We start from the raw sequence: 9769 nt of genomic DNA on the forward strand, positions 1-9769 counted from the left end.
TTACGCAGTCAAAGAAAAATTTTCTGCTTTATTGAGAAGAACATGGTTGGAGAATATCAACCCCCTCACAAAACCTACATGTTTCTTTAGAATTTGTGATAGATCAGTCTCAGAATCTGATAAGTGATTTACTTCAGCCCGGTTGAGCTTAATATTCCCCAATTATGTTCTTCCCAATACGGCTTAAAACTTTTCTTTGACCACGTTTAAGGATAAATCTACAGACTGACCCTATAACTGAACACTCACATCGATACAACTCTTCAAGGGACCACTTTGCCTGCTTACATTCTTAGTACAACTTTTGATGGTTGGAGCACAATGTGACTCAGCTGCTTCTGATACATACTTTCAGGTATCAACAAAACTGCCTCTCTCGTATCTGCCTCCCTTCAAGCTGGTTTGCCATTTGGCAAGTGTTATGAAGATATGGGTGAACTATAGCTTTTAAGAGAGTTAAAAGCTAGCAGTGAGTGCCCCAGTCGGAGCTACAAAAGAAAAGAACTGGCCTATGTCCTCGGACTCAGAGAGAGGGATATAGTAATTGTAACAAGATCAGCCGGGTGGATCTCATGAAATATGAATTCCCTGAATGGGACTGTTAATCTAATCCAATCTGGAAACCCTACCCAAAAATAAAAAATGACCTCTGTGATTTTAAACTGATTCAAACAGATATGTAATTAAACAGTACTAGGGAGCTAGGAGAGAAGTTAAAGGGGAGGACCTCAAAGGTAGTGATCTCTGGATTACTACCAGTGCCACGTGCTAGCCAGTATAGAAATGAAAAAATAGGCAGGATGAACACGTGGATTGAGAGATGGTGTATGAGGGAGGGGTTCAGATTTATTGGACATTGGGACCGGTTCTGGGGAAGGTGGGACTATTACAAAAGGGACAGTCTACATCTGAACCAGACCGGGATCAATGTCCTTGGGGGAGTTTTTGCTACTCCTGTTGGGGAGGTTTTAAACTAATGTGGCAGGGGACTGCGAAGGCAGAAGAGAAAACAAGTAGGGAGCGAGGTGGAGACTGGAGACTGTAAGAATTATGAAGATAGCATTAATAAAGGGAAGTATAGGCAGAGAGCAGGTAAGTGCAAAAGAACTGGTGGCCTGAAATGCATCTACTTTAATGCAAGGAGTATAGTGTGTAAGGCAGATGAACTTAGGGCTTGCATTGGTGCCTGGGAGTAATGACATTATTGCCATCACAGAGACTTGGTTGAAGAAAGGGCATGATGATTGGCAACTAAATGTTCCAGGATATAGATGCTTCAGATAGGACAGGGAGGGTGTAAAAGAGGGGATGGAGTTGCATTGCTGGTCAGGGATGATATCACGGCTGTGCTAAAGGAGGACACTATGGTGGTATTGGGTAGTGAGGCATTATGGGTGGAGCTGAGAAATAAGAAGGGTGCAGTTACATTGTTGGGGCTGTATTACAGACCTCCCAACAGTGAGCGTGAGGTAGAAGAACAAATAGGTAAACAGATTATGAATAGATGTAGAGGCAATAGGGTAGTGGTGATGGGGGATTTTAATTTTCCCAACATTGACTGGGATACACTTAGCGTCAGAGGTCTGGATGGAGTAGAATTTGTACGAAGCGTCCAGGAAAGTTTTCTAGAGCATATGTCAATAGCCCGACGAGAGAAGGGGCCATAATTGGACCTGGTATTGGGGAACGAGCAAGGACAAGTGGTAGAAGTTGCGGTGGGGAATTTCTTTGGGAACAGTGACCACAATTCTGTAAGTTTTAGAATACTCGTAGATAAAGAAGAGAGTGGTCCTCAGGGAAAAGTACTAAACTGGGCCAAAGCTAATTATATCAAAATTAGGCAGAAGCTGGGAAATGTGGATTGGACACAGCTATTTGAAGGAAAGTCCACATTTGAGATGTGGGAGGCTTTCAAAGATAGGTTAACGGTAGTGCAGGATAGGCATGTCCTGTTGAAGGCAAAGGGTAGGAAAGGCAAGATTCGTGAACCATGGACGACAGGAGAAATTGTACGACTAGCCAAGAGGAAAAGGGAAGCATACATAAGATCTAGGCAGCTAAGAACAGAACGGGCCCTTGAGGAATATCGGAAGAGGAGGACAAGTCTTAAACAAGGAATCAAGCGGGCTAAAAGGGGTCATGAAATAGCTTTAGCAAGCAGAATTAAGGAAAATCCCAAAGCATTTTATTCTTATATAAGAGGCAAGCAGGTAACTAGAGAAAGGATTGGTCCACAAAAAGATAACGAAGGAAGGCTGTGTGCCGAACCTGAGAGAATGGGTGAGATTCTGAATGATTACTTTACATCAGTGATCACTGAGGAGAGGAACATGATGAATCTTGAGATTAGAGATAGAAGTTTGATTAGTCTGGATCACGTTGGCATAAATAGGGAAGATGTGTTGAGTATGCTAGAGGTTATTAAGGTGGACAAATCCCCAGGACCGGATGGGATCTATCTCAGGTTGCTGAGGGAGGCGAGAGAGGAAATAACTGGGGCTCTGACAGATATCTTTGTGGCAACCTTAAATTCGGGTGAGGTGCCGGAGGATTGGAAGGTTGCTCATGTTGTCCCCCGGTACAAGAAGGGTAGTAGGGATATTCCGGGTAACTACAGACCAGTGAGCCTGACATCAGTGGTGGGGTAGTTGCTGGAGAGGGTACTGAGGGATAGGATCTATTTATATTTAGAAAAGAATGGGCCTATCAGTGATAGGCAATATGGTTTTGTGCAGGGGAGATCATGCCTTACCAACTTAATAGAGTTTTCGAGGAAGTGACCAAGTTGGTAGATGAAGGAAGGAATGTTGATGTCATATACATGGACTTTAGTAAGGCGTTTGATAAGGTTCCCCATTGTAGACTAATGGAGAAAGTGAAGTCACATGGTGTGCAGGGTGTTCTAGCTAGGTGGATAAAGAACTGGTTGAGCAACAGGAGACAGAGAATAGTAGTTGAAGAGAGTTTCTCAAAATGAAGAAAGGTTACCAGTGGTGTTCCACAGGGGTCAGTATTAGGGCCACTGTTGTTTGTAATATACATAAATGATCTAGAAGAGGGCACTGTTGGCATGATCATCAAGTTTGCAGATGACACAAAGATTGGTGGAGTAGCAGAAAGCATAAGGGACTATCAGAGAATACAGGAGGATATAGATAGACTGGAGAGTTGGGCGGAAAAGTGGCAGATGGCTTTCAATCCAGACAAATGTGAGATGATGTATTTAGGCAAGTCTAATTCTAGAGCGAATTATACAATGAATGAAAGACCCTTGGGAAAAGTTGATGGGCATTGAGATCTGGGAGTGCAGGTCCATTGGTACCCTGAAGTTTGCTGCACAGGTGGATAGAGTGGTCAAGGAGGCATATAGTATGCTTGTCTTCATTGGATGGGGTGTTGAGTATAAAAGCTGGCAAGTCATGTTAAAATTGTACAAGACATTGGTTCAGCCGCATTTAGAATATTGTGGACAGTTTTGGTCGCCACATTACCAAAAGGATGTGGACGCTTTGGAGAGTGTGCAGAGAAGGTTTACGAGGATGTTGCCTGGTATGGAAGGTGCTAGCTATGAAGAGAGGTTGAGTAGGTTAGGTTTATTTTCACTAGGAAAAAGGAGATGGAGGGGGGACCATTTTGAGGTTTACAAAATCATGAAGGCTGTAGACAGGGTGGATAGAGACAAGCTTTTTCCCAACCAGAGGTCATGCTTTCAAGGTGAGAGGTGGAAAGTTTAAGGGGGATACATGCGACAAGTACTTCACACAGAGGATGGTAGGCATTTGGAACGTGTTGCCAGCAGAGGTGGTAGAGACAGGCACGGTAGATTCATTTAAGATGCATCTGGGTGCATGAGTAGGTGGGGAGCAGAGGGATATAAATGCTTAGGAATTGACCGACAGGTTTAGACAGTACATTTGGATCGGTTCAGGCTTGTAGAGCCGAAGGGCCTGTTTCTGGGTTGTAAATTTTCTTTGTTCTTTGTACATTATTAACTTTTATTTTGTAGTCAAGCCACTTAGCTCCAGCAATTACTCAATATTAATAATTCGCATATGTCTGTCAATTATAGCAGTGCCATGTGCAAATATGTTTAAGCACAACTCATAATGTAAACTTTGTTGAAGCACAAAATATATTATTTAACTTGCAATGTATGTTATCTTTTTGCAAGATATATTTGCAGATGCTCATCTTGCAAGTCAGATCAAATATTTACTTGATAAATGACACTTCCATCCCCCTTTCAGCCAATTGATAAATATTAAGTCACATTTTGTCTTTTGCTGTTCTGCCTGTTCTCAGTGACCTTTCATTTTAGCCATTGTTTATCATTTTGCAGTATTTGTATAATGAGGAATAAATAAATCTTTGTATGGTTTCTGTTACAAAATTGTTAGTGCATACATGGTCCGTGCTTTCAAGGTTAACATTTTCCATTTCCTTATCTGTAATCACTGAATAACCCATGAATCAAAATCATTGTAGTATTGTAGTTGAACTACAGTCTGATCCCAGACATTTAGCCCAATGAGCAGCCAAACTGGAATGCAGCTTGGAAAATCATCTCAGCCAAAGTAAAGAAGGCAGTGAATGTGCACTTCTGGTCCAGTAGTGAGACTATGCACTCTTAAGCTTATACAAGATACAATCCCCCAAATTAGTCAAATAAATCATTTGGAAACTAATTCGACAGGTCTTCTCAGTAGACAATGCAATAAGCATGTTTGCTATTTCTAATGAGAGAGAGAGACAGACGTTCAGGGTAAAGAATTTGATAGTTAATCAAATATCTATTACAGTAACTCTCAGTCGCATTTCCGATTGGCTGAAAGTTTTAAAAGAGCTAAGATGTGTCTGAAAAAAAATCTCTAATTCTGTAACGTGCACACTATTGTAACAGCAGAATTTGACCTAGAATACGCCTGAAAAGTCAAAACTTCACCTTGTGTTTGAATATTTTAATCTAAATAATGCTACATATAGGTGACCTGTTGTAACCACTGTTGTAATGTTGAGCTTTGTAACATAACTAATTATGTTCACAGGTGTATTGAAACAGCAGACACGTATGTACATTAATTTTATGTGCCAAGTCCAAAAGTTATTTTGCCTACAACGACCTATACAATTAATGGACTTAATATTAGAATCACTATTGGATGATTTGGTATTTGGTACTAACTAATTCCCCATAATGATGCTTCCTTAATATAAGCATCCCGATAAGGTTATTTAATTATAACACATGCCATCCTATTCAGTGGCATATGGTGTATAGCTAAAAGCAATTTTAATATAACAAATTTATTTTTAATCTAAATTGTATGCTCCTGATATTTAAAATTTTACTGCTGTGGTGTATCATTTTTGTCCATCAGCTCCGAATCCTACCTGGTTAAGGCATACATAAAGGGGAAGCATTTAGAACTGGATAGAGCAGGTTGAGCCTTGGTTTGCCATCTCCTCTAAATACAGGTCGTTCTGTTGTCACAAGTGTGTTTCGTTAACACTAATTCGCTATAACATGATTGATGAATTGGGGACAGTGTTTCTGAAGCATGAAGTTTGTGTATTAGTTATAACACGATTCTGGCCCCATTCATTTAAACGGTGCTGATATTACATGATTTTCTTATAACATGGGATTGCATGAGAATGGAACTACTGCATTATAACAGAACTGACTATGACAGTAACTCTTTCAGTACTGAACTAGATGTTAGCCTACTGTTCAAATCTGTGGATTGGGATTTGTAGCCAAGATCTGCTCACTTAAATGTGAGCATGCAGTCACTGAGGCAAGGCGTACATAAAGAAATAAAATGTAAGGTAAATTTAATACTTTAAGTTTTGTGTTTTTGGGCCTGTAATGTTAAAAACTTATTGTTTATTCTGATAGAACATTCTGTTTATTCAATAATTGTAAGTGAGAGTTTTGGGTCAGTTTTTTTCTTTGAAACGTGCTATAAACTATTAATTTTATTCAGGACATCATATTTTGTATCTCTAACATTGTAGCAATCCTAGAAGAAGTTGTAAGGCAGATTCTTTTAATGTCTGAGACTGTTAGTTTCTTGAGAAAATTCCTATTTTTCTTCCAACAGCATATTTATTCAATATTCGTAACGCAATCTGACATTGATCAATGTTCTTTTGAGGCAGGAAAAGTTGTTTATTTTCAAATGTTGCCGACTCTCTTGTCTAATTTGGATTGTGAGAAAGAGCCATAATTTAATAAACAGATTTGGCAACAGAGCACCATAAAAGCCCACAATGTTTGTCACAACCATCTGTACACAGCAGATGGAATGCTGGTATACCTACAGCTTAAGTTATGACAAGCCTATATCCCACTGCATTTACAGTGTAATCAAATGTCTAAGGCCTATATATAGGGCTATTTTTGAACTGTTACATTTTTTTAAGTATTGGTCAGCTATTGTTAACTGTGTTTATATGTACTGTTTATTCAGATACAGATGGGCAAATATCCTTTCCTTTCATTAAGCTGCTTTTTAATATTGAGGAATTTATTGTCATAACAGCGCAATTATAACATTTTAGTGCTTCATCTGATAATTGTTTTGAGCCCAGATGAAAGGCCACTCTCATAAGCATACCTTTCCTCCCAAAGAATAGATTTGTCACTTTATCTCCACAATATTCATATTGTAGCTTTGCTCAAGACCAACCAGAAACCACATTACTGTAATTAGCTTATGGAACTTAAATATTCTCTTAGACTGTGGACTGCAAAAGAATAATTATACTATCAGGCCAAATAGTTCAGATTATAAATCACTAAATACGTTAACTGAAAGTAAAACAATAGTTTAAAAACAAGTCTAACTTGATAGCAAAACATGAATATCTTTCTTGAATAAGAGAATAATGAGTCACAATATCTTGCTAACTCTCTTTACTTCAAAATATTTGAAATTAAAAATGTGAGGAATTATCCACCCCTTGTCTAGTCTCTATCCTAATATGTCTAGATGATGAACTGAAAGTAGGCTGCCACCCTGTTCCTCAGAATTGGAAACTTTTGGTTTCATCTAAACTGGAGAATAGACTTTAAATGTTCAGGGCAACTGTCCCTCTGAAACTTGTCTCCAATCTTTCATTGACTTTTATTAAAAAAAATTGTTTGCAACAAAGGAAATTAAAAATGTGTTTCACACAATTTAACATAGCTGTCACTCATATAGGTTCAAAGATATAAGGCTGCTCTCCCAGAACATATTTCCAGCTAACATTGTGCCAAGCTGACATCCTGCCAGATTCAATGATTGTGAACTACAGAAATATTTATGAAGATAGGCTTTTGCTGAGATTGATGTTAACAGGTTTACAATTGAAAAATAACTAACATTATAAGGTCATCTGGTATTATGTCAATAATCTGTAGCTACTTCACCACTGGGGTGAGCTTTCCTCACAATGCAGTTTCTAGTCATGATTTGGAGATGCCGGTGTTGAACTGCGGTGTACAAAGTTAAAAATCACATAACACCAGGTTATAGTCCAAGACTAGGTTTCTAGCCTAAGTATATAATATTGCTTCTACCTAAGTCAGTGGCAGCAAGACTGAAGAAAAAAAATTACATATGACATTGGTATCATAGATGAGTATTACAAACCTTGTACTTGCCTTGCATAGTTATTATTAATGTAATAAAATGTTCACAAAGATGTAATCAGACAAAAAAGGCAATTGTCAATGAGATATTAGAAAGGGCAACAAAAGGTTTCTATAAAGAAAGATCTAAAGAAGGACAGACAGGTGGAGATGCAGAAGGTTTAGGAAGAAAATTCCAGAGCTTAGGGCCTAACTGTCTGAAAGCCTTGATGGTAGGTCAAAGTGATGGTAGGTCAAAGGGAAAAAGGTATAGTTAAAAAAATAAACAGAGGGGATCTAAGATGGCGGCGATCTGAGAAGATCACACTGCAGAGCTTTACATCACAGCAGGAGCAGGACAGTCCTTTAACCCACCCAACTCAGGTGTTGGAAAGATTGTGGAGCTCCAAGAAACATTTAAAAATTGACTTACCTGTATGTTCAACCGTCCAGAAATGCCTGAAAAGGGAGGAGGAGCATCTGAGGCCAGGCCTGCAGCTCAGCCTGCAGTAGCCTCAGAGCAGATTACTCTCCAGGACCTGGTGAACCAGCTCTCGAACTCTGGCGAGATGTTGGGGAAACAGATTGAATATAAGCTGGTTCCAGTCTCTCTCATGCTGTAGAAGCATGAGCAGCAGCTGGGAGACCTGGAGAAGAGGACGGATGAGGTGGAGCACAGGGTCACAGTGGTGGAAGCTGATGCCAGTTCATTCAAGGAAGTGATCCAAGCCCTGAAGCTGCAGGTTCGTAATTTGCGTTACAAAGTGGATGATCTTGAAAACAAGGGCAGGAGAAAAAACATTCGGATTATTGGTCTGCCTGAGGGTAAGGAAGGTGAGCGGCCTGCGGAATTTGTTGAAGATTGGTTTCCAAAATTCCTTGACTTGGAGACTGGCATGAGAGGATTGAAGATAGAGAGGGCTCACTGGGTCGCAGCACGGAGGTCCGGTCTGAGTCAACGCCCTCGTCCTTTCCTGGTGCGGTTCCATCATTACCGGGATAAGGAGAGAGTCATGGAGGCTTCCAGACTCCAGGTGAAGGATCCAAAGACCCTAATTTACGAGGGGTCTAAGATCATGTTTTTTCAGGACTTTTCAGCGGCGGTGATCCAGAAACGAAAATCTTATGATGGTGTCAAGAGAAGATTGAAGGAGCTTGGGATTCAGTACTCCCTGAAATATCCGGCTGTGCTTCGGATCATCTTAGATGGATCCATGCATCTCTTCGACACATCAGAGAAGGCAAGAGACTTTGTGGACAAACTAACCTAAGTTAAACAATTGTAGTATGTATAAATATTGTTGCTTGGGTATGCGTTTATCATTCTGTAAAAGAAATGGAGGAAATCTGGTTGGAGCTTTGTTTTTCCCGTTTTTTACCTCTATTGATAATAATTTGGTTCAAACTATGTCTGGCGGTAGTTAAGATGTACATTTTAAATTTCTAAGTTAGAACATACCAAAGGATGGGTGGGGTATTTATTCCCCTTTTTTTAATAAAAGAATGTTTTTTTTTATTCATATTGATATTCTATGGAGTGTTTATTCTTTTTAGCTTGTGCTTGTGATGTGGCTCTAGCTGGGAGAAGTGAAGGTGGTTGAGATGGTTAGATGAGAAAGTGAGGTCTGCAGATGCTGGAGATCAGAGCTGAAAATGTGTTGTTGGAAAAGCGCAGCAGGTCAGGCAGCATCCAGGGAACAGGAGAATCGACGTTTCGGGCATATTCCTGAAGAAGGGCTTATGCCCGAAACGTCGATTCTCCTGAGATGGTTAGATGCCTATTTATGGGCAGTTCAGGACAGGTAGTTGCCCCCTCCGGGCAGGGAGTGAGTTCCCCTACTCAACACTATTGGCGCTTTATATGTTGGTTTGTTTTCTGGTTTTTGTTGTTTTTTATTTTTAATAATTTTGTATGTTTGTTAAATGTAGTGGTTTTAGTTTATGTAGTTTTTATATTTGGTGGATCATGCGACACTAAGGCTCAGCAATTTGTGGTTTGGGTTCCTCCTCTCTGGAATTTAAATGTAATTGCAGAAGATTATGGCTAATGATTTGATTAAATGGTGTACCTGGAATATCAAGGGAAGTCACTCACCAATTAAGAGGAGGAAGGTATTCTTGAGTCTTAGAAAGGAGAAGGTGGATATTGCT

Source organism: Chiloscyllium plagiosum, unplaced genomic scaffold, assembly GCF_037043375.1.
Source record: "Chiloscyllium plagiosum isolate Xiang-an unplaced genomic scaffold, Cpla_swu_hap1 HiC_scaffold_8, whole genome shotgun sequence".
Lineage (NCBI taxonomy): Eukaryota > Metazoa > Chordata > Chondrichthyes > Orectolobiformes > Hemiscylliidae > Chiloscyllium > Chiloscyllium plagiosum.